Here is a 24,537-nt window from a genome sequence, read left to right on the forward strand (position 1 = left end):
CCCAAAGTTCACAAACAGGCTGCAAAAAAGTATGCTGAATGTCACCCTGAAGTTAACAGACAGGCTGTGAAAAAGTACTCCTCCACCCACCCTCATGTTAACAACACCGCTACAGCCAAATACTATCAAAACAGAGACGCTAAACCACACTATCAGCTTGGACTACTAAACATGTGTTGGGTTTTGCATATGGACATCGGATTTATTACTATGGAGACAAATTTATTGCTCTCGGCCTCCAATCACCCTGTGCTTGATGTCGCGGTTTCTGAAGTGGCGTGGATGAGTTCCTGCAGCAATGTGCTGCAGTGGCAGCACAGTCCAACTCCCCGCCCTTCAACCCTACTCTGGAACCTCTTCACAGGCCTTCTCACTCATCAGCATCCACTTGTAGAACACTTCCTTTCTGGATCCCTAAAATATTAAATAGCTAAGCCTCTACATGACGTCTTTTGGAGCCCACCAGGGTAAAGAGAGCAATAAAGACATTGCATTATAAAAAGACAACTACAGCAAGCTGCTGCAAAACATGTGAAACCCAACAAATCACAGACAGGCTTTGATGAAATATGCGCTGGCGGCCACCCCAAAAGTTTACAAACAGGCTGCAAAGCAGCTTGCTCGTCACCCCAAAATCGCATAGAGAGCCTGTGATGAAGTATGCATAGCGAAGCTGGTGCCCTGCTAATACATAATATGGAAGGCTAGCTTGCTTGGATGGATTAATATAAAATTCTGGGTAACACAGTCCTACCTGTGTTAAGTGGCAGCAATAAAAAATTCCAAGCCACGATTTCAGTGAGAAGGGCTGAATGCACTTTTATGCTGATGGATGGAGCAGGGAGCAGTAGAATCAATATGCCAAATACCATCCACTTGGCCAACCTGTCCCTGCCCCTTTTACAAAGTATTCCAGTGCCCCTCATCCTTTGCACTCAGTACTTCTGTTTGGTAAGGGCTTATTTCTTTGAAAGGAATATAAAACCACCTTTTAATCTTACACTTCTTGGGAGTGAATTTGATTAAAAGTAACTTCAAAAGCGTTTTATATATTTATTTAAAAGATGGTTTATATACAAAATAAAAACTGGAATTAATCATAGAATAAATCCCTTACTTATCAAAATGTCCCAGCTTTTGAATTATTGGTTAATAAGCAAACCAGTTTTTAAATTGTACCCTGAGTTCTGATTGGCCCAGAGAGGAAACGACAAACAAAGCCAATAAATGGGCAAGGCTGTAGTGTATTCTTTTCTGTCAGGGTCTCCAGAAAATCCTTAGACAAGCTGCAGTAAGCATTCTGACAAATGGGAGGGCACTCTGAACGGTCACCCCCCAAAAAAGGGGATACTGAGACCTATATCTGTCTTAGTTTCACTGCATTTTCTTTCGCTTCATTGGTGTTCTGCATTATTCTGCCTACCTGTAGATTGTTCTCAAATGTGGTGTGCTTTCTTGGAATATATTTAGCATTGTGCTTTTTTAAAAAAATTTGCACTCTGGGTTTTTGGAATTATATTTCTTGGGTTAAAAGGCACATATCAGCCTTCTGCTTAAAGTTCATGCATATATGAGGGACACAGTGTTGAACTGAATAGCTCAGTCAGCGAGAAATGGGTAAACCTCCACATTCTCACATGCACATTAAGGGAACAGAGGAACTAGCCAAGGGCAGCTTGGAATAGCAAGGGGCTCAGTCTAAGCAGTAAGGCTGTCTTTATATAATTCAAATCCTCGAGGAGGGTATCTTGGTGGTGGCAAACTATCCAAGTTTATTCCAAGGCAAAAAGACAAAAGGAGTGCCCTACAAAACAACAACAGTGACCATCCTCCAGGTGTTAGGAGGTAAAAATGTTGCTTTTACATATACCAAAAGAAGTGTTACTTTTATAAACATGAGTATACATCGGACAATGACAATGTTTGCCTTATATAGTTATAAAAGAAGGTATCTTTAGGTATTTCATAAGGTGTAAATGACTATATTAAGTTATCTACACACATAAACATATTTTATGTGCACAAATATGGGATTTAGAAGTCACAAAGAATATAATTCCTCTCACAGAATCACAAGATTTAGGTAGGTGAATCCTCTGAATATAAAGTTCATGTATAGTATCTACACTTGAATATGTCCAGGATGAGGTTGAAAGCTCGGTTAAGTTGGATGGAATCCAAAGAGAGATGTAGTATGATGTTTAGTGTACACATTATCATATCCCATCTAGTGCTAATAACACTTGCTTTAAAAAATAATGAGTTTCAGTGAATAAAGCTGAAAGGCTAGGAGGGTTTCAAGAATAGATGCAAGTGGTGATGTAGTAGGGGTTTATAACCATGCTCGTAGGGACGACGTTTCTACAGCAGCCAAATGAACAAACTTAAAAGAATATGTTGAATCACTCATGTTCCAGCATAAGTATCCCAACAAGTCAATGCAATTAATCCCATGAGTAAATGTTATTCTCTCAGTTTAAAGTGTAAAATAGATAAAACATTTCTGTTTCTCTAGATCCTAATCAGTAGTTGCTACCAGAAACTCCATTCTGCAGCTTCTTAAAGTTCTTAGCTAAAGTCTTTTTCTAAGATGCTTCTCCAGCTTTAGTTTCATTAGCTCATACAGCTTAAGGGAACATGAGTTCTTGTGCCAAACAGACACCTGCTGATAAGAGGGCCCCTAGCAAGCTTGGGATAGTGTCTTCAAAGCAAGGGACTGGGTCAAGAAGACCTAGGTTCTTGTGCCAAGAGGTACCCGCTTATAGAAGGCTAAGATCCTGTGCCAAGATAGAAGGCCTTGAGATGAAGGGGTAAAATATGATGGTGTCTTCACAGTAAGATAAGGGAACCAAAGACGTGGCAGGTGCATCAAGAGGGCATCCAGATGAAGATATATATCATGAAGACACGGCATGGATATATATCATGAAGACCCAAGAAGGGTTGACAGTTAAAAGGAACCAAATATTAATTACAGGAAATGACCATATAAAGATGTATTAATTGGAAGAGATACCACCTGGTATATGACATAGTATGACTAGATGAATTGTAATAGGCTATGGCCCTCATCTCCTAGCCAATGGAGAAGTGAGGGAGGGATTGGGTAGTCCTGAAAAAGTAATATAAACCGTTGTAGAACAAAGGAAGGGTGTGCCTACTACTGGGTAGGCACCCGATCTTGCAAGACCGTAAACCAATAAAAGCTTTATTATCTGCTTCACCAACTTTGTCCAGATTATTTGGAGGGTCCTTGGACCCACGTTTCTAACACAGGCAACCTCAGTGTGCATCACTGAGATTCCAAGATGGAGTCAAAGTAAAGGTCTATAACCAAGGCTGCTCTGCATGTATTTACTTAAATGTTTTCAGACAAGTCTTTCTTACAGAACTTATAGAAATAGTTTGGGATACATGCAGTGGACATATAAGTACTTTCTTATAATACCTACCTCTACAAAAAACGTAAACAAACAATGGTCCAGCAAGTACTGAATAATGCCTAGATATGTGGTTTATAACTAGAATTTGATATGGCTATATATACCACATTTGCTATAACAAAAAAGTTTAATTTTTAAAGAAGCTAACGATAGGGACCAAATATAGTTTTCTTAGCCTTACTTGTGAAACAGACCTAAGTCAAACTATTATGGCTCCTAAAGCACAGAGGTCTGTATTTCAAGACTGGAGTAGTAAGAAAAATTAACAATGACTAATGGTTCCTTGTAGACAAGAAAAAGCCATTGCAAAAATAACCACACACACAGCAGATGGCATTTCAAATGAGACCTAAAGTAATTAAGATGTAGAAGTCCCTTCAGATGGACCAAAAAGGATAGATCTGCTTATTAGCCTGCATCACTAAGAAACTCACTATCTTTCTGCTTGTCTTCAAACTAGACAAACCTTTGAAGAGCCTTTTGTTTGTTTGTTTGCTTTCTTTGCACACACCAAAGTCACTATTTATTTGTTTTTTTGTTTGCTTACTTCATTTATCAACAGTAGAGTATCAGTATCAACAGTAGAGACCTTTAAATTATCAACAGTATCAACAGTAGAGACCTTTAAATTTCTAGGCTCCATCATATCTCATGACCTAAAATGGACACCTAATATCAAAAATGTCATCAAAAAAGCACAACAAAGAATGTTCTTTCTGCGCCAACTCAGGAAGCTCAAACTGCCCAAGGAGCTGCTGATACAGTTCTACAGAGGAATCATTGAGTCTGTCATCTGCACCTCTATAACTGTGTGGTTTGGTTCTGCAACCCAACAAGATCGACACAGACTTCAGAGAATAATCAGAACTGCAGAAAAAACAATTGCTGCTAACCTGCCTTCCATTGAGGACCTGTATACTGCACGGGTCAAAAAAAGGGCTGTGAAAATATTTACTGACCCCTCGCATCCTGGACATAAACTGTTTCAACTCTTACCCTCTAAACGTCGCTACAGAGCACTGCACACCAAGACAACTAGACATAAGAACAGTTTTTTCCCGAATGCCATCACTCTGTTAAACAAATAATTCCCTCGATAATGTCAAACTATTTATTATATATTTATTATATAATTACTGCACTACTTTTTTCATCATTCCTATTACCCATCTCCTCCCAATTATGACTGTATGACTATAGCCTGTGCTGACATTTCATTTTATTTTATGATTTTACATTTTATGTTTTTATTACTATTGATTGTTTCCTGATTGCTTACTAGACCTATATGACAATCATTAAGTGCTGTACCTTATGATTCTTGACAAATGTATTTTCTTTTATGTACACTGAGAGCATATGCACCGGAGACAAATTCCTTGTGTGTCCAATCACACTTGGCCAATAAAGATTCTATTCTATTCTATTCTATTATACGTCACCTTTTCTCTCAGTGGGGGCCCAAAGTGTCTAACATTGTTCACTTCTTTCCATTTTATTCTCAAAACAACCCTGTGAAGTAGTATTACGACAGAGAGATACAGCATCCCTTATTTAAAACTCTGGGAGGCAGATTGCAGGTTTGGAGGAGACGAGTTTCCTTTATACAGATAGATTGGCAGGATGGAGATGAACATTTTGCCCACTTGCCAAGTAGAGGAAAGTCAGACAGCTATTTGGATATAGACAGTGGAATCATTAAAAAGTTGGGATGTGCACCTTAAAACTGATTGGAGAAAAGGTACATGTGAGGACCCACCTTCAGTTTCATGATGGGTTAACATTTAACCCCCCTTGCAGGGACAGGAAGTGCTAAAAGGTGTGGAAACCCCATGTACAGCACGAAAGCCAAAGGCTGGGAACAGGGAGCTAATTGACAGAAGTTTGTCTGGACCAGCTTCTATTTTCAAAGTTTCTGCAGATTTGTATCCAACAAGCTTCCATGGCAGAGGAGTCAAACCTGGGGCTCTTACTTCTATACACTAACAATTAGACCTATGCTAGCTCTCAGTTACAGAATTATTTTAAAATTATAATTGTAGAATTAAGGGAATTATAGAAAGTTCCTGGCCCTCCTTATTCATTACTGTACCCTATTCATCTTGACGTACCAATTCACCATCTCCAATCTGATTATTTTTTATTTTAACTGGGGACTTTTCTGCACCGGCTGTTGTTGTTGTTGTTTCTGGCCCCAGACTGCTTCATGTTATCCCTTGTGATACTCCTGATGATAAGACAACCCTCCTTTGAAAATCCGCATTATTGAAGGCATATGCAGAAGAAAATAAACTGACTCCACAATGGTGAAAATGCATAGAGAGGGCAAATGTCCAGAAGAGCCATGCCCAACTGATTCCAGTGCTTTTGAGTAGACTACCAAAAAGATCAGGAGTACATCAAGCGTGTAAAAGAGCTCTGGATGTTGTTTTCATTTGTGCTCGGCAATGTAATGTAACACAAATCTATTTACACATTACAAAGTCCTCAGGTCCTGTTGACCAGATGTGCAGTAGGAGTTCTCTACGTAGAACTTGTTCTGCCCCTCCCCCCAAGTGAATCTGTTTTTGGTGCCCTATACTTGGCTAGGACAGAGTGGGGGAGACACAAGCCAGGTTCAATAGTTCTACAATAGGTTTTATTACTGGAGAGAATCAAGACCCTAACTCCTCCCTTGGGTCTATCTAAATCAGAGTACTTGCTTGTCTTGAGCAGGTTTGAAGCTGTAGCCTGTGTCTTCTCTTGGCTGCTTTAAAGAAAATCCACTGTGTCTTGCTTCCTTTCAGTTCTTTCAGTCTTTGTCTAGTTCTAACTGCTGTTAAACTTAACTTGTTCTCTATGGACCACCATATAATAATATGTACGTCACGAATATTCCAGTCTCCAACTACCCTTAGCACCTCACTCTGACTGACTGGCTAGAACTAAAACAGGGGATTGCTGGGTAAAGAGGGAAACTGCCTATTGGGAAATGTCTTAAAGGGACAGAGGCTAACTAAAATACCCTCCCTTAGAAGACTTAACAATGAACTAAAACCATGCTAGCTATGGGGAAACTGAATCTTAATGGGGAAATAACAAAAGCCTCTGTGCGGGCATGACAGAGCTGAATTCCCAGGTTTGCATGGGCCCAATTCACATAAGGACTACAGGGAGAGGAGGTGTAAACCTTCCTTCCCAAGCCATTCCTCAACCCAATGAGCTATATGGACAATTATTCAATAAATAGGGGCAGCTCAAGTCAGAAAAATGGCCAGGAGACACAAGCCTTCTTGAAAAGAGAAGGGACACATTAGCCTTCTCAAATGCTTGAATCTCCTCTCCATACAGACCATAGTTCCTAATCAGAATCAGACCTGCACATGCCTGACTCAGAACACAAAATGTCTAGTGCATATTTTTCAACTCAAATATGGGAGAGAGGGGTCAAGGACTTCATAATAGGCGAATTGTCCTAACGTTATCCTTTGTAATAACGTTCTCTCCTCCCTGAAACAGCCTTCTTCTGTTTGCTCATACTCTTATATACCGGTATCTATGAATCCGGGCTGAATGTAACATTTCACGCGTCTGACTCTGGCTCACAAAACATATGGCATAATAATTTAGAATGGTCTTTAAGAAGTTGGATGTTTTGTTATTCTTGGCAAACCTCTCACAACAAGAACAAATCTATATTTTCTTGCCATTTTCACATCACTGAGAGAGGAAACCGCTTTCTTACTCATAAGCCTCCATGGAAAACAAATCCATAGTGTTAGCAGACATGTGGGAAGGAATCTGGAACAAAATATCTCCTTAAGACTTGGGCAGCCCAATCCAGAGCCATGGGGTAGCCAGGGAGGGCACCGCTATGCTGCTGCCCTACCACCTCCAGAGCTTTCGGCTGTGCAAGGAGGCAAAAAAAAAAAAGTTTCCCCAACACTGAAAAGTCCTTCTGCTTCAGATGAACAATTTCAGTGATTAAAAGAGAAGCATTCTTTTCCCTGTGCAAGACCTTTCCTTTAGCAGACAAAGGTGTTCAGTTCCTTCTTTTAGCCCAACTAATTTTATCAGATGAGACACCAGCTTAAGTCATAAAGGGGTAGGTAAGGTCCCTAGCTATACTGAACTCATCATGCCATGTATCCAGCTTTAGAAAGGGAAAAGAAGATGCCAATGCATGTATTCAGAATCTAAGAATGTAAAAGTGCTAGCACTTATTTTTAAAGCCCTAAAACGGCGTCTCCAACCTATGGCCCTCCAAATGTTCATGGACTGAAATTCCCATAATCTCTGCCAATTGGTCATGCTGGCAGGGGCTGATGAGAATCATAGTCCATGAACATCTGGAGGTCGATAGGTTGGAGATCCTTGCCCTAAAAAGATAAGCTGTACCTTGAATATTAAACTTGGGAATTAGATTCCATAACTAAAGCTGAATCAATTAAGCAATGTTGCTTAATTTGCACATTATGACAGTAGGCTCAGGAAATATTGGAAAGGAAGACTCCATAATAACTGGTACTCCCCACTATCTTTGACTGAAAAGGATAATATGAGCTAAAAATATGCCACCTTCTATTTTCTACCACTTGCAAGATTTCCCACCTGAAAACTTGTGCATGTGTGTATTTTTTAAACAAAAGCATTCCCCACAACTGGATGGGACAGAAGTTATGCTGCTCTGGGTTGCCAGGCAGTGCTGGCAAAGGGTTATGGAGAGGAGGGGCAGGATCCTGGAAGAAAAGTAAAAAAGAAAGAAAAGTCTTGCCGACTTAAATAAATTTTTACCATACAGCTCCTGACAATTCCTAGAGCTACCCAGAAATGACAAAGGGTAGTTCTAGGAACTGCCAGGAACTTCATGTAAAAAACTTCCTGTTAAACAGAGGAAGAGTTATTTTTCTAATTTTTCTTCTGCTTCCACTTCTAATGGCAACAGGAACTGGAAGCAGGAGATTCCCCCTCCCATGGGGTGGGTGGCAGCCCTATGCTTCTTTGGTAAAAGCCTTGCAAAGTCTGCATTCATAGCTATGTTGTATTCTCTTTTTTCTCCAATAAGGACCAAATACGGAACAGGCTGCTGGGTGCTGGGAGGTAGCCCTGTTCCTGGGCAGATACTGACAATGAATCCACCCCATAAACTGCCTGTATGGCAGGTGGAGATAAAATCCATCTCCCTTCAAGCAACATGGGCTCAGAGAAAGCAAGCTATGAACAGAATCATTGGCATATTGTCTGTGTAGATCAAAGCGTTCTGCCAACTGTAGCAAGTTCTAACAGCTCGTTCATAGGAGAAAGGCAACCCTTACCAGGAGGAATTAATTCCATTGCTTGGTGACTATTTGTCTTTGACAAAGAGCAACGAGGCAGATGCCTAATTGCAAGCCTGTCAAAATTTCTTACAATACACCAACACTGACATATCACCTTTATAGATCCCTCTAGTCTGACTATATAGCAAATTTGGAAAATTGTGACTGAGTATTTCTAGGATTCAGTCCTACTAGGGCACAGGTTTGCATGTGTATGTTTCTATACGAGGGCACACGTTCATTTGTATATGAGGGGACACTTTCCAATGTCCTGCTCCGTCTTTGTTTCTGCCACTGCCAAACTGAAATTAGCGTTTCTCATTTGCTAACAGTTAGGACCCCAGTAAAGGCTCTTGATGCTTGTGCAGAGCACAGAATCCCTTACCTCCAACTCCCCTCCACCCCATATGTACATGTATGAGTAGTTATGCGTATGGGAGGCACTTTGAACACACTCTGCTTTCTCAAAAGGACTACAGTACTAAAACATTACGACAGGTTAACTATCTAGAATGCATCACACAGGAAAAAATGAATACTATACAAAAAAGCTATACCAGACCGAAGAAAACAAAAGAAAACACATTCACTGGACTAGTTACAGTCTTTACCTCAGCATCCCTCCAGAAAGGAGGATGGTAACAAGCCCCATGAACATGTAGCTGTAACAAAAGCTTAGACTGCTGCTTGAACAACATTAAAGGGTTGCTTAGATCTTTTAACTGTTTTTTTCCCCTGGCTGGCTGCAAAAATCCCTTTGCAAAATCTCTTAGTCTGGTTGGTCCCCATCCTCTTGGGGACCCCTAGCACTCCCACCCCCCAATCACTGTGGAGTGGACATCTCACACAAGCTAGCTTGTGTTTTGGCAATAGCCAACCATTTTGCCACTTCCAAGCACTTTGGGCAAATGGATTCGTTTCCTCTCTGCAGAAATTCTGCTCCATATTAATGGAAATTTTAGTATTTTCTTGGCACTTTTCTCTCTTGGGAAAGAGTGTTATTCCCAAGAAGACTGGAGACCCCTCGGTGAACTTCAAAGCACTTATACAGGCTGCTAAGTGGCACAACAGGAATAACAGAGCACTATCAGGACCCACATCACAGGAAGATTCCAGATGCTATGTTTCATCCACTACTTCTGTTAAAGTAATACATGATGTATGTACACAAGTATACATACACTGATTTAGGTAAATTTTGATCCTGCATGGAGCTCAGGGCAGTGTTATTTAGTCTTTATTCTACTGTTTTATCCTCACAGAAACAAATTACGCTGGAGACAGAAAAAGTGACATATCCAGCAATATTTGAACACAAGTCATCTTGGATTCCAACTCCTGGACTACAACACTACACTTGCTCTTCCGTGCTAACATAGGTAATATCCATAATGGTATCAGCAGCTTGTTAATATCACTTCCTGGTTCTATAAAGGACATACAAAACCTGTTAGGCTAAAATGTATTCAAAAATGTCTTCTTCCATCTTTTTTCTCCTATACTCATACTGGCACAAAAAATAGCACAAAGCCAGTAGTCTTCAAAAGGAAGGCTTAGTGATTCCCGCGATAAAGACATCTTCAGTTTCTAATTCATGGGATTTCTTTCTCCTTGTCCTCATTCAAGATGTTGCATGCTCTTGATGCAAATCTTGGCTCAGGACAATGGAGCCCTCATCAATTTAGCCAGCTGGAGTGGTCTGATACTATTTTGCTCCCATGAGAGATAATAGTGCTCAAGCAACACTTGGCTATTTCTTGGCATTCCATAAGCATGTAGCAGCTGGAGCAGCCCTTTACATCGGATGTGAAAATGGTGCCCTTGAGTTTGTAGAGGCTCACTGAATTTGCAGCACTGCTACACAGGTCAATTTCAATTCTTCAGGTCATCTCTGTCTGTCCAATCTCCAGCTGGTACTGGAGGACAGTTCGAAAGATAGAATTTATAAGACTACTATTATGCATGGTGACAAGCACAGCAGTGGAGCAGCTTTTAGTGCATGCCCACACAATAAGAACTTCACCATCTATAGATCACACATTGGCTTGCTGTCCTTGAAAAAAATCTTTGAAGTGACAGGCACAGATTGACAACATCTTTTTGTTGCTTTAAAAAAATGACTAGGCAGCCTTTATAGTTTTTTTCTTGATTGTTACCTCTAGCTTGGAATAATAAATGTTATTATATGAAATAAATCAAGCTAGAAACTGAATTGAAATGCGATATTTTCAATCTTACTGCTTCTTCTGGAACTCAAAGTGATAAAGCATAAGTGACGATCTGGCATGTCATTATTTCTACAGCATTTCACTGCATACATCATAATTCTTAACTTTTTACTTCATTTATCCACACAGTGAGATCTCACAGGCAGCAAGACAGTGACTGGTCCAATGTTATCCAGTTAGGATCATGGCTCAGCAGGAATTCATGGTAGAAGCCACCATAGACAAACCAGATACAATATCTAGTATCCCATCTGAAGGAGAACTGATGTAATTTTGTTGGATGCAATACTCCATATTTTGATCCTATGGCTCTAATGCTAAATGACACCATATTCTAGCTTCGAAAGTAAAATAGACTCATTTAAAAAAAACACTACATGCCATGAGGTTTTGTCAAAGAATTGACATTGCAGCCACTATATTTTAACAAGAATCCACAAAATGCAAGGCTAAATAAGATCAATATATAATTCTTAGGGTATAGTAGTCTAGGATTCAGAAAAGTAGACAAAGTCTTTACTAGGAAGATTGAGTTGGTGTGAGCGCGGAGCTGGAAGCATTTCCATGACTCACCTTAAACATAATATTTGGTGGCTAAAAGTAGCATCTCTTCCTAACGCCTAACCCACCTTTAGGTCCAGGATTCCTTGGCAGGCACACGTTGTGGGGAGAGAAAGGGAGAGAGGTTTGTAAGTCTCTTTGAAATTTCCTTTACAGAAAATAAAGTTGGGTATAAATCCAAATTATTATTTTTTTCTTCTAAATATAGCTGAAACGGAAGGGGGCAGATAAAAGGTAAGTAGGTGGTTTGGTTTGTGGATAGAAAAGAGAAGAGGAAGCATGAAAGATTGCCAAGAGGGGGAAAAAAGCAAGAAAATAGTGTGAGATATACACTAGTGTGTGAGAAGAAAGAAAAGAGGATACCCTCACAAGCCCTTTGTGGGTTCCCTAGTGTAAAACTGTATTACACAGCTCCTTGCAGTGTTGGCGCAACCTTTGGCACTCCAGATGTTATGGACTACAATTCCCATCAGCTCCTTCCAGCATGGCCAATTGGCCACACTGGCAAGTGGGCTGATGGGAATTGTAGTCCATAATATCTGGAGTGCCAAAGGTTCGGCCAACACGGGCCTAGAGGCTAGTAAGGGGAAATTGGGCCAGTAGGCCAGGCAACACACAGCAACTGAAGCCAAGCAGAGTTTTCCCAGGAGGAGCAAGCAGAAGGAGTGGAAAGTTGGAGATGGGGGTAGATGGTTGGTGAGAAGGGGAGAAGAAAGCAGGAAAACAGGAAAAGTTGTAGAGGCTTCCAGAGAACAGAAAAGAGGAAATAATTGGTGTAGGAAAAAATGACATGCTCCCATTTATATTTTTAAAAATTCTTTTCAAAAAAATATCTTTGAAACCATTAGATCATTAGATCATTTCAGCAATACTTCCATTATTCAACTGATAGGGCTACCAAGATTTCATGGATATTCTACCTCCTGAGCTTGTCAATCTTCCTTCTCCCAGCAACTTTGACTTCGGGTTGATGCATGCCTGATTTTGCCAAATCAGATTATAAAACTCTAAAACCTGCACTGCAGATACTCATAAGTAAAGATATAAGCACAGGAATCTCAGAATATTAGGTGCTCAGTTGACAGTTATTCAGAATGCAGAATCTGAATTCCTTTGACTCCAGAGATCAAACGCACCTATGTTTCCAGAGCTACTGGAAGCCTTGACTCTGAGGAACTCTGGGATGACATTTATACATGAGAGGCTCTAGATGAAGATGTCTAGAGGTTGTAGATGAAGATGTATCTCCTTAAAGCTGGAACCGTACAAGTACACAAATAATACAATCATATTTTCTAATTCATCTGGAAGCAGTGGAATCCAACTAATACACACAGTACTTTTAAAATAAAAGGCAGCAATTTTGTTTTGGAGGATGTTTAGCACTGACATTCCTTAAGTTACCTTCCCACAGTGACTTCTGTTGTTCCTACGAGCAGCAGAAGTTCCTCGAAAGTGAGTGTTCAGTAGTGAAATATTCATAACTCCGTCTGAATCTATCAACAGAAAACCTTGACCGTGTAACATTTAAAAAGCCTTGCTTTCACCTTTTTGTATTTCCATGATATGAAATGAACTAATTGCTCTCAATTAACTGACAGCAACTACCTACTGTATTATCCAAGGATTACAAATTAAACTCTCATCATGCCTCTTTGTGAAGAGAATATAAACTGTATAAACTGTATAATAGACTATGATTAAGTCTACTAAGGAGTTGGCCATTTATTAAAATGAAGGTTATTAGAAAAAACATTTGCAAGTTTTGATTAATACATTGAAGATCTGTGAACAATGGATACAAACTTAAGTACAAGTCTATGCAATCTGGTAAATAAAATCAATCAGCAACTGTATTTCTACCTTATGGTTTCAAGTTTCAATCCCTCTGAGAAAACCTACAAGGTCGGCCCAAGGAAAAAGCTTAAGCCTTAGAAACAGGTCAGTCCATCACCAGACAGCTGCAACTGGAAGCAAGTTGATAATGGGGCTGTGTTTGGTCACTTGGGCTTAGGGGAAGGTTACAGAGTATAGCTAAAAAAGACTGGTTAAACTCAGTGAAACTTCCCAAGCACACTGGGGTAAACTCTGGTCTTGCACTGATTAGGAGCGTTCCTAAGACATGCCTTTGGACATTCACTACACAGCACCCTAGATAGGCTGAATGCCATTTTGAGTGGGAACCAACAATACTTCACAAAAAAGTAATGCTTTTCTAAAGCAATTAAAGTGCCCATAAAATGAAAAGGACTGTTTTGGCTCTGCTCTTTTTTAAATTACTGATGAACAATTTAGTTATGTCATAAAGGCAGCTAAATTTCATGGCTGAATAGCTTCTTCTATACATAAACAAGGAAAAGTATTTCATATAAGTCTATACTGTTGACATTTTATCTCCATGTTCCCAACTTTCATATCAAGAACAAAACACTAGGTTCTCGACCTTTACTTTTACAACAAAGTTCAGTTGGGATCATAGGTGGATCACAGAGGGATATGGGGAGTCACATGTCCCCGAGTGCCAAGCATTTTATCATGTGGGGGTGCAAAATCACCCCCCACGCCCATGAACCCCTCCCATCCCAGCAGCTACTCAGGTGGGCAGGAACCTGCGACATCCCGCTGCCGTCAAGACCCTCCCTGGGCTGAGCGCCACTGGCCTTCCTGGCTGGACGCAGCTGCCCTGGCACCCCTCCCCACTCCGGGGAGCCCTGGCGGGTGGGTGAAGGCACGGGCTCTACTTGAAGCTGCCTGTGGACCAGAACTGCCAGGGGGAAGTGGGGGGAGGAATGCTGGGCCATGGGGCTCCCTTCCTCTCCTCCTTGGAGAGCAGGGAGACCGCAAGTGGGGCTCGGCATCTCTCCCTTCTGGGCATTCCTCGTGCTCCTCCGCCCCCAGCCTGCCTGCCTGCCTGCCTGCCTCTCTCTCTCTCCCCCCCCCTCTCTCTCTCTCTCTCTCTCTCTCTCTCTCTCAGCCATTCGCCATCCATACACTTACCTACAAGCCCAACTGACTGCGAGTAGGCTAGGATCGGGACCTGCTTGGGGATCTCTCCTGGTTAACCCCTCTCCGTTCAATTGCCTCAGGTCTGCCTCCCTCCCTCCCTCCCTCTGATTCTTTTTCTCTCCCACCATCCCCCCTCCCTTTTGTAGATTTCACTTTTTGGCTTTTCTGAGCCTGGCTGGCTGAGTGAAGCCTTTCCTCCCCCTCTCTCCCCTGCCTCGTCTCCTCCCCCCAGAGGCATATCTATGGGAAATTTTGCCATGGGGGGTGCAATTCCATTGCTTGCCCCAGGTGCTATTTACTGTAGATACACCCCTGGTTGGGGTTGAATCACAGGGAATCACTCCACAGGGAATCACTGGGGTACCAACACTCTCTCTCTTCATGCTGTGGATGAATCCATGTTATGTACCATCACCACCCCAAATACATCTGAGACAGGATTCAGATTTCAACTATAAACAGAAATAGAAAATATACTTCAAAGTATTACTTCCCACTGCAGCAGAGGCTTATTTCTCCTGTTTCAGGTAGGTAACCATGTTAGTCTATAGCATGTGACCAAAATTTGAGTACAGTAGCATCTAAAAGATCAATATGATTTTCCACAGTATAGGTTTCCATAAGTCCAAGCTTACAAAATATCTGACAAAGGGAGCATTGATTCACAAAAAAAAATTGTTGTTTTTTTAGGTGCTACTGGAGTCAAATTCTGTATCTCTCCAAATGTTCATTGTCATTAAACATTTTAGCTACTCGGGCATAATTACGCACTCATGCTTCCTGGCATTTGCTACAACTGCATAAAAACCTGTACCACAGCTGATCAGAGGAGAAGGCTCCTGTGTAGAGCTCCCGACTTTGCAGTAGAGGACAAAGTGTTGGTTTTTTAAAAAAGAAAAGCCCAATAGCTACAGTGAAAAAGAGGTCTTCCACCTGGTTGAACATACACTTTTACTGAAAGTTATTCAAGATGTACCTAATTTCAAAATATTTCTTCTCATATGAATGTTAAATTTGGACTTAAAACAACCCAAACCAAAGAATATTAAACCTGGCATAATTTATAGGTTTGAGACCCACCCAGAGGCTCCTTGCACATGCCGAACTCCCATATACTTGAAGGTACTCTTTGCTTACAGTCTTGTTGGGGTTAGCTCTGGGTTTTGGGCAATCATTTGCAGTGCACTCATCATAGAAATCTCTCAGCTAAAACGAATTGGTACTAAGCATTTGCCTATGGCACTTATACGTATTTCACTTTGATGTGCCCACACAAAAATCTCTTTAAATTGTCCATAATGATCAAAGTTTTATTGACATTCACTGAATAACTGATTTTCCACTACTGTCTAGCTTGTTAACATAAATGTGATAAACTAAAGAAGGCCAAGAACAGAAGCAATACCTTAGTATCTTTTTTTTTTTTTGCAACTGTGTAATTTCTTGTTCTTGAAACCCTGAACTCAGGACTGTCTTCTGGGTATGGTATCATTCCAGACAATGTTATTGCAGTTCCTCTGCTCTCTTGCCTACCGCGCTCTACTTTTATCTCTTACCCCTCAAGTGAATGCTGGAGTGCATCTTTCTTGGGCCCATCTCTCTTTCTTACTAGGTGGCAAGCTGAATACTTCTAGTGGAGCTCTCTAAATCCATCTTTTGAAAGATCAGGCACCATTATAATTGTCTCATCACATCATACAAAAATCCATTCCTTTGGCTTATGAAGAGGAAAGAGTGTGTGGAAGAGGAACTCCTTCTTACACCATCCAAAGCAGTTATCTTAGTAGTTTATTGGGTGAAACAGCCCTGCATGAAGTATGCTGATGAAAATTATTTCAGAACTATACATGGGAGAGGGAGGGGAGGGAGGGGTGGCATGCAAAGGAAGGGGAGGGAGGGAGTAAGGGGTGGAGGGGGAGGGAGGGGGGAGGGAGGGGTGGCATGCAAGGGAGGGAGGGGGCCCAGCATCTGAACATGTCCCACCCACCCTAGCGGAGGGAGGGGAGGGGAGGCCTGCAAGGGGGGAGGGAGAGCTCCAACTCTGTTCTGATATTTGAAGTGCCAACTCTGTTCTGATATTTGTGGGGACCATGAATCTCTTTCTCAAGTGGATTTGAAGCCTATTCCTAGATGAACTGCTTTACACAGTAGGCTTATGGGCCAGTCACAAACTCTTGGTCATTGTGCAAAAAAAACCCTGTATACCCACAAAATGGCACACAATATAACTGTGTACATTTCTACACATAATTTTACAGGAAATTTTAATGCATTCTCTTCAGGAAAAATATATGCAAATATGGCTTGTGAGAAAAAAATATACATTAGTTAACATAAATATCTGTGATATTACCTTCCCCCCACATTATTGTTCAAAAGCATTTTTATTAGCTGAATTAATGTTGATGGATAAGTTTAAAAGCAAATGCAAGGAAGAAGATCCAATAACACAAATGAATCTGTTGAATTCGTTGCCATAGTTGATGACCATTAACATAAACAGTTAGTGGCCACTGCTTAGTTCATCATGCTATTAAGAAAAGCAGCTTCTACCATGCTAAGAACTGGAAAGTAATAAAGGTGATCCCATAATATTCTGCTTCTAAACTAACTTGCCGACATCTTCGGGGATAATACTTTAAATGATACTCTGAGCTTTATGGTTCAGTGTTCTAGTCCAGAGCCCCAAGTACCACAGACCTAAATCTTGCATGAATATGGACAGCACACAGCATAACCGTATGTTCTTCAGTATGATAACAGAGATAACATAACTAGTAATATGGTAAACTGGAACTCTGTGTACATTTCCCACAGACCACTTGTTCCTCCTAGGAGTCTGATGCAGTTTCTATACATGTAACCGTGTGACAAATAGATGGGAAGCAGGGTCCATATGATGGGCCCTATGAGGTCTTTCCATGTCTGTATAGGCCGTTTCCGCATGGAGGCGGAAGGGGTCGGGTCGGCGCAATCCACGCCAACCCGACCCCTCTGGGACCGTTCGCATGGACGGTCCCAGAAACGGCAGGGACGACGGCGCAGAGCTGCGCCGTCGTCAGAGCGACTCCCCTGTCCTGCAGCCCTCCGACACGTTGCCGAGGCCAGGGGACACGCCCCCCTGCCCTGCGCGACTGCTCCAGAATTAAGCAGGGCAAAGAGAGCGTCTGAGACCATTGATGACATGAGGAGGAGCCGCAGGCTGAGTGAGTCGCCCGGTTGGGGGGGAGGGAAGGCGCCTGGAAGCTGCTGCCGTTCGCACGGCAGCAGCTGCGCCCCCTGTGCGAATGGCTCCTTGGGGACGGCGTTTTTGCCGTCCCCAGGCGCCATTAACCGCCCGTGCATGCTCCACCCATGCAAGTAAGGAATAAGAGTCATGTTTTTAATATTCCTGATTATTAGGGAATAATAATCTACTCCTATTCACATGCCTTATAGCATTTATATATTGTCATTGGTATGTTGCAGGCATCAACTACATAAAAAATTAACACACACAAAACAAAATCAACGGACTACACAATTTCATCCTTTGACTTTATGAGATACTAAAGTTACATCAAAACACTATGCAAAGAGACAACATCATGGCCTTTGATCTGCGAGGGAATAGTAAAAACTGTTTAAGTATTGCCAAGATAAGATTGACTCTGCAAGACACACTAGGTTTTATGTATCCTAATACTGTATAACACACAGAATGAGCAGAATCTATCCCTAGAAAAACCAATCAAAACAAAGGCAGTCACATGGTTTTCAATTATGTTTGGTAGAGCATTTCAGTTTTGGAAGACATTTCCCAATTTTTAATGAATCTAGGATTTCAACATGTTATTTGCCAGTCTACCAAGGCCAAAGTAAAGACATAATTAAGTGGTCTGTTAGCAAATACTACACAGGCTAGACAGTTGGTTTTTTTCATTATATTGATCTGAGCAAAAATCTATTAAAGGCAAGTCAAAATAGTCTTCCTTTTCAGCATCCAACAAGGGACTCTATCTCTTTGCCCTTTCATTGACTCACAACCATCCTATCTTTTAGCTTATTCCAAACCCTGTACTTGAGCTTTGCTGCTCCCCAGTGGTCACAGAAAAGTTCTTAGAACATTTCATAGTTTAAAATACATTTCATTCACACAAGTGTTTAAAGTAAGGTATTAACAGGAAGGGAAGCTCTATTTGGACACATTTCATTACTGATCTAAGATCAGGTGGATGGTTTAACTGGCACCAGCACAGTTAGGAGATCAACTTTTAAAGAAAAGTGTATATTGGCACAACTCTTTCTCAGCTAAAACATGCCTCATAGTTGCCAGTGAGGAGCCTAATCGTGTCCTATTTTAAGTAAAGCATAGGAACAAACAGAACATGGAATTAGTTCTATGGATTTCTGAAGGACAAACAGATCTGTAGTACAATAGATCAGCCATAACAAAAATGATGCGAATCAAGTTTAATTTTTATATTTAACCAACCATTAGATTTTATTTGTCACATATGCACTGTCTTAGCTTAAGAATGGCACAGAAGAGTGGTGGAGAGCTGAACTGCTACAATTACACTAGTTGTCCTTAGCTAATAAACAGAACACTATTCTATATAGATTTTTAAGGTTATCAAAAACCACATTTACTTATTGATATAACATTTTCTATTTAAAATGTTTAATATGCTGCAAGATTCCCTGACAGGTGTAATGTAAGTTAGACATTTATTACCATGAGGAAAGAGGTACTCAAACAAGTCTCCTAAGAGAATGAAGGAGGGCAGGAAAAAGTAAAAGGGATAATTACAATCAGTTGCATGTACGTCTATGTCAAATGGAACTTGAATTGCATGATGTGAAGTAGCGTAAATGGACATAATGTAATGGAATTTGTGCCCATTTTAAAACTAAGAATGATTATGTGAGTGGAATCAATTATTTTAAGGGGTTGTCCTGTAAATTATAGAGACTCAAAAAGGTCAAAATAATTTCTTTGGTGACTAGCCCACTAAACCTTATTGAAGTTGGAAGTCTCCTTGAGAACTGAGGACAACTTTACTGATAAAATCAACTGCTTTAATTAAACATGCTGAAGGTCAAGTGAATAACAAATCTTTTTAAAAACCATGAAGCTGACGCTGATTTGTTTCAAGGCCTCAGTGACAGATTCTAATTAATATTATTCATAAATTACTTTTGTATAATTGCTAACAGTACAGACAGAAATGAAAAAAAACCCCAAACTGCAGTTAAGCACTTGCTGGGCTATTGCAAGCCCTGCATGCTTAATCGTTCTTGCAGGGTCATCTTTAGCTGTTCTTTTGAAAGACTTAACTTGTATTTTTCAGGTAAGGAAACAAGCAGACCAAAGCAGAGTTTTTCTATGTAGGCAAATGTTTACCTCTTCTTAGTGTCGAAAACATTTTCTCTTTCTCTTGTTCAGGAGTTTGGTCCAACAACAGACCATTAATGAGCCTGTTAACATTGTTATTATCTTACCACAGACAAAGACAGACTCACAGCTGAGCCATGCTTTGCCTGAAATACGCAGTATGCACCTTAACCCAGCAACCTTCACCAACAGGCAAACACCAAACCCTGTGATTAATGAAAGATTTGCCAAAGAGAGGACCTAATTAAATAGCAGGGACTAATGGGTAATTAGCACATGATTTAGACAGATAAAAGCACTTAAGACATGTCCAATGTAAATCCTGACATAAAAAGAACATGTATTATTATGTAGATATAAGAGATTTGGGACACCTTTCTTTCAGGATAAATCAAGTTTGTAGTATCTCCAGAATTAAAAGCTTCTATTTAATTTAATTGAATCCGACTTCCGTCAAGATCGAACTGAACTTACCATTCTGTACCATGGGGCTTTAAACGACAGTAATATGAATAGGCATTACATTCCTCACAAGCCATGGAAAAGGTATTTCATGTTTGCAAACCAAATTCTACTAACTAATAAAAAAGCTGAAATACAGCTTTTAAAGTAAAAAATTCTTCATCTGTTAATGAAGAAAAAAGACATAATTACTCAAGCCCTGATAAGGTTTAGGAAGGGTTAAGAAGGCTGAAAAGGGATGGGGTACAGATAGTGGTTATGAAACAATGAGAAGTATTGTCCTGGCTGTAGGCAGTGGCCTTTTTTGGTGGGAGTTGAGTAGCTTTAAGTGACTGAAACATTCCAGCACATCATCTGAAGAACCTTCCTCTATTAGTTCAACTAAGGTCCCCTTCAGCTAAGGCATGACCACTCTATAGATGCGCATCCAACATATGTGTACACCAGCACTTTCCATGAACATATCTGAATATGAGTGCTTCGAGAAGATAATTTTCTTCTTTATCAAATGTGGCTTTATACATTGCCTACAGCTTGCCTTGATTGGTTGAGATATGGCAGGATATACATCTTTAAAAATGTTTAGATTTCATCCACCTTGGAAACTGACTTCCACATTTGGCAGAAGCAATCAAGAAGACCCATCTGTTGCCTACTTAACATTTTCAAAATGCTTGCTCAAACCATATGGATGCTGCTGTTTCTTATCAATTATTTATTATATATATGGAAAATAATTAGACAAATATGATTAATGGATGGGAATGTTCAGCCTGTGCAGATGGCCATGCTAAATATTCATTGTTTGTGGTGATGTTTTTGGACAGTTACTGTAATATTGTTTCAGACATTATTTTTAATTCTTTGGTTGGAAATTTTGCTTTAAAAAAGACAACATAAGTTAACTTTTGGCTATTCCCCTTTTTTTCTCCCTTCCCAGGAAATTCTGAATTCCTCATCCACAAATGTAGTTTCAAGCAACAGCTGATTCCAAGTTGCTGATAAATTCCAACCAGCATAGTATTCTTAGATAAAAGACTGTAAAATGCTTATCCACAATGCCCCCTAGCCATCTGAACTTTGACTTCATACAGTCAATACAAATTTCAATGTAAATTCTTTGATGGAAAATATAACAGCAAATAAATAAAGAGAAATTGATTAATTCTACAATGTCCTGGTATGCATGGTGTACTATCTATATAAAATAAGCCAAGTCGAAGTGTGAGATCCAGCCATTATTCCACTCAATTACTTTTCTTAATACAGCCCCATTCCCACATGGTTTCTGTCCATGCAGGTACCATGACCCCCAATATAGCCTTCTGCCAAAGGGATCTCTTCCACTCCTTTTTTTACCTGTAGAAAAGCCAAATAGATGCAACCCACTATTCCTTGACTACCTTTTCTCTTACATTTCCTATTACACAGTTTATAACTAACTCCTGAATATAAAGTTAGTGGATTGATCTAGAAAAGGATGGCTATTAACCTGAATTCAAACATCAGACTATTTGCTTCATCATGGCTGTCTAGTAAATTAGGGCCAGAAATAAAATTTGATTTAGTTGACACTTCCTTTAAAATTTTTTGTTCAGACAGTATTCTGTTCTTCCAAAACTGTATTGTTGAAGGCTTTCATGGCTGGAATCAACTATTGTATTATTATTACCTCACTACCATGACATGCCTCTGAAGATTCCAGCCATAGATGCAGGCAAAACATTAGGAGCAAAAGCTACCAGACCATGGCCATACAGTCCAGAAAACCCACAACAACCAGTATTTCAAAAGACTTCCAACATTATTTGTCAAAGTATCAAATTAACTGGAAATAGTTATTCTCTGTTATAAATGTTTGCAATTAATTTAAGGTCACAGATCTAAGCAGGAGGGATGGCAGCATGGCATAGCTTCATCCCATCACATCTCTGAAGCTTAGGAAGGTCAGACGTTGGATGGAAGACCACCAAGGAAGAGGAAGGCAATGGGTAAAACTAGCTTTAGTTTCATTTCTTGCCTTAAAAATTTTACAACTCTAAATGTTGTCAGTCATCATGTTATGATTTGATGGTACACAATTATTAAAGTCAACCATGAAAACTCTGACATTTCAACAGCCTTCCCACAGTGTAATCCCAATGCAAATCTGCCTCCTCTAGACTTATTTTTTCCTAACTATGTTATCTATGTACTTACCTTACCTTATATCTAAAGAATCACTTGAGGGCATACTATTTAGAGATACCATTTGGATACCTGTGCAGTATGCTTTGCAGGGTAAATAGCAACTGATGGGGTGGGGGGTAAAAATAGCATCAGGGAAATAGTAGGGTAGTCCCAGTGTCTTCATCTGATTCAAGATATTCCTGGCAGATTTTTAACTTTAGAAAATCTGACAATCCAATCAGAGAATGCCCTAGATGTCAAGATAGCTTCAGAGACATGTCATCAATAAGCATCATTAACTACTGGTCCAGCATACATCTGAAGCTCGTTCCTACCCTGATACTATCTCACGAATTATTGGGGGGGGGATCTATTTTTTTCCCCTGAAACAGTATCATGGTACTAGTCAGCATATAATAATGCAATTCTAAGGACCTAAATCTCCCTAAGAGGGGATTATTATTTCTGTTGACTTCCTCCTCTTTCTGTAGACCCCTTAAATGTTCTGGGGAGTCAGCAAAACAGATTTGGGGCAAAACTTGATCTGCATTAGGAGGGAGAAATCAATATAAGTCATTATCTCTTTTTAAGAGATTGGATACTGCTACTGGATTGGCCTTGTGGATTCTTCCCCCCTCCCCCTGCCCCGGTAAACTTTGTAATTTCTATGGATAAGCTTGGGCTTTACCTCTAAATTCTTACCTATAATCAGTGAAAACATATTAGGGATGGACACATAAAGCGTTCACAGATATGGTCGTTTTAAGAAGAGTGCCACTAGTTTATTCTCCCAATGGGAGCAGGGACTTCTAATTCTGAAGCAGCTTCTCCATTTCCATATGGCATGCTGGTCTTGAAACTGAAGGATATTTTTCAAAAGTAGCGCTCGGTGCGAGTATTTTGCAATACTTCGTTCGTTACCGCATCAAGAAAAGTCCGCAGTTCCACATGGCGTGCCCTCAAGTGACTCTTCAGATCCGTTTGAAGATGTTCAGGGAATTACATAGATTACAAAGGTAACAACTAAGAATTTAAAATTAAAGCAATGGCACTTACCAGTGTCAGTTGAATTAACGCCCTAAGAACAGCTCAGTAGGGGGAAAAGGTGATATTAGAAAGTAACAGCCAAGGATAGGGAATGTTGTATGGGTGTAACAGTAATTAACAGCATGTGCTGCATGGGGGGTAGCCTTATGGTGTGGTACTGCTAGATATTATGCCATGGTTCCAGCATGAAATTGCCACAGTCTGCAGCTGCCCCCATCATAAATTACCTAAATGTGTCATGCAAAGCTGTGGTGGATACCAAACTGCAAAGACGCGGAAAACTCCGACATAGTACCCCAACGGCTTTCAAAATGAACAACCTTCCTTGATTAGAAGCTTATTTTCAGGAGAAGGAAAAAAGCCGCATCTCAGAAAATATCTTTCCCAAGTCCAATTATCATTCTACTTGTTAAAACCCTTGGGTTTCCTTACCTGAATTAAACATCCAGGTCATCTCTTCATGAAAAAAATTAGGAGAAAAGGAACCTGTCATAATCCCTTTCTCCTGTTCTTATCAAGCAGTTCAGAGAAGACATTTATTTGGAAGATTTCCAGAAACCTGCAAGGAGCAGAGTGAATGGCCACCTCAGCCCAACTTGCTGTCAAATATTATCTGAGATGGTCTGGTTGATACCATGCCAGCTTTGGTCAATGAACCCGTTGGTTTAATACAGTCATAGCTGCTCATCACATCGAAACTCCATAATTCTGTATGTACATAATTTAAAAGCATGCTGCTACCATAACCCCTTGTGGAAGGGACTGAAACATAGCCGCTTGTGAAAGGGACTGAAGCTTAATAAAGCACGCCTATATGAGTGAGGTATAGTGGGATTTTGATGCCATATTGGGATTTTTTATGTTCATGCATAAAAACAGATGTGAAGTTACAGTAAAAGTGGGGGGGGGGTACACAAATAAACTAGGTCTGCAGAGATGTTGACCTA

The 24,537-nt window shown here is 40.3% G+C and overlaps 1 protein-coding gene across 1 annotated transcript in view; it reads right to left on the minus strand.

Annotated features, from left to right (window-relative positions):
• TSGA13 (testis specific 13) overlaps window positions 1-24,537 on the minus strand; it is a 58,685-nt gene that overhangs the window by 2,962 nt on the left and 31,186 nt on the right. The window lies entirely within an intron of this gene.

This window comes from Sphaerodactylus townsendi, linkage group LG06 (assembly GCF_021028975.2).
Source record: "Sphaerodactylus townsendi isolate TG3544 linkage group LG06, MPM_Stown_v2.3, whole genome shotgun sequence".
Lineage (NCBI taxonomy): Eukaryota > Metazoa > Chordata > Lepidosauria > Squamata > Sphaerodactylidae > Sphaerodactylus > Sphaerodactylus townsendi.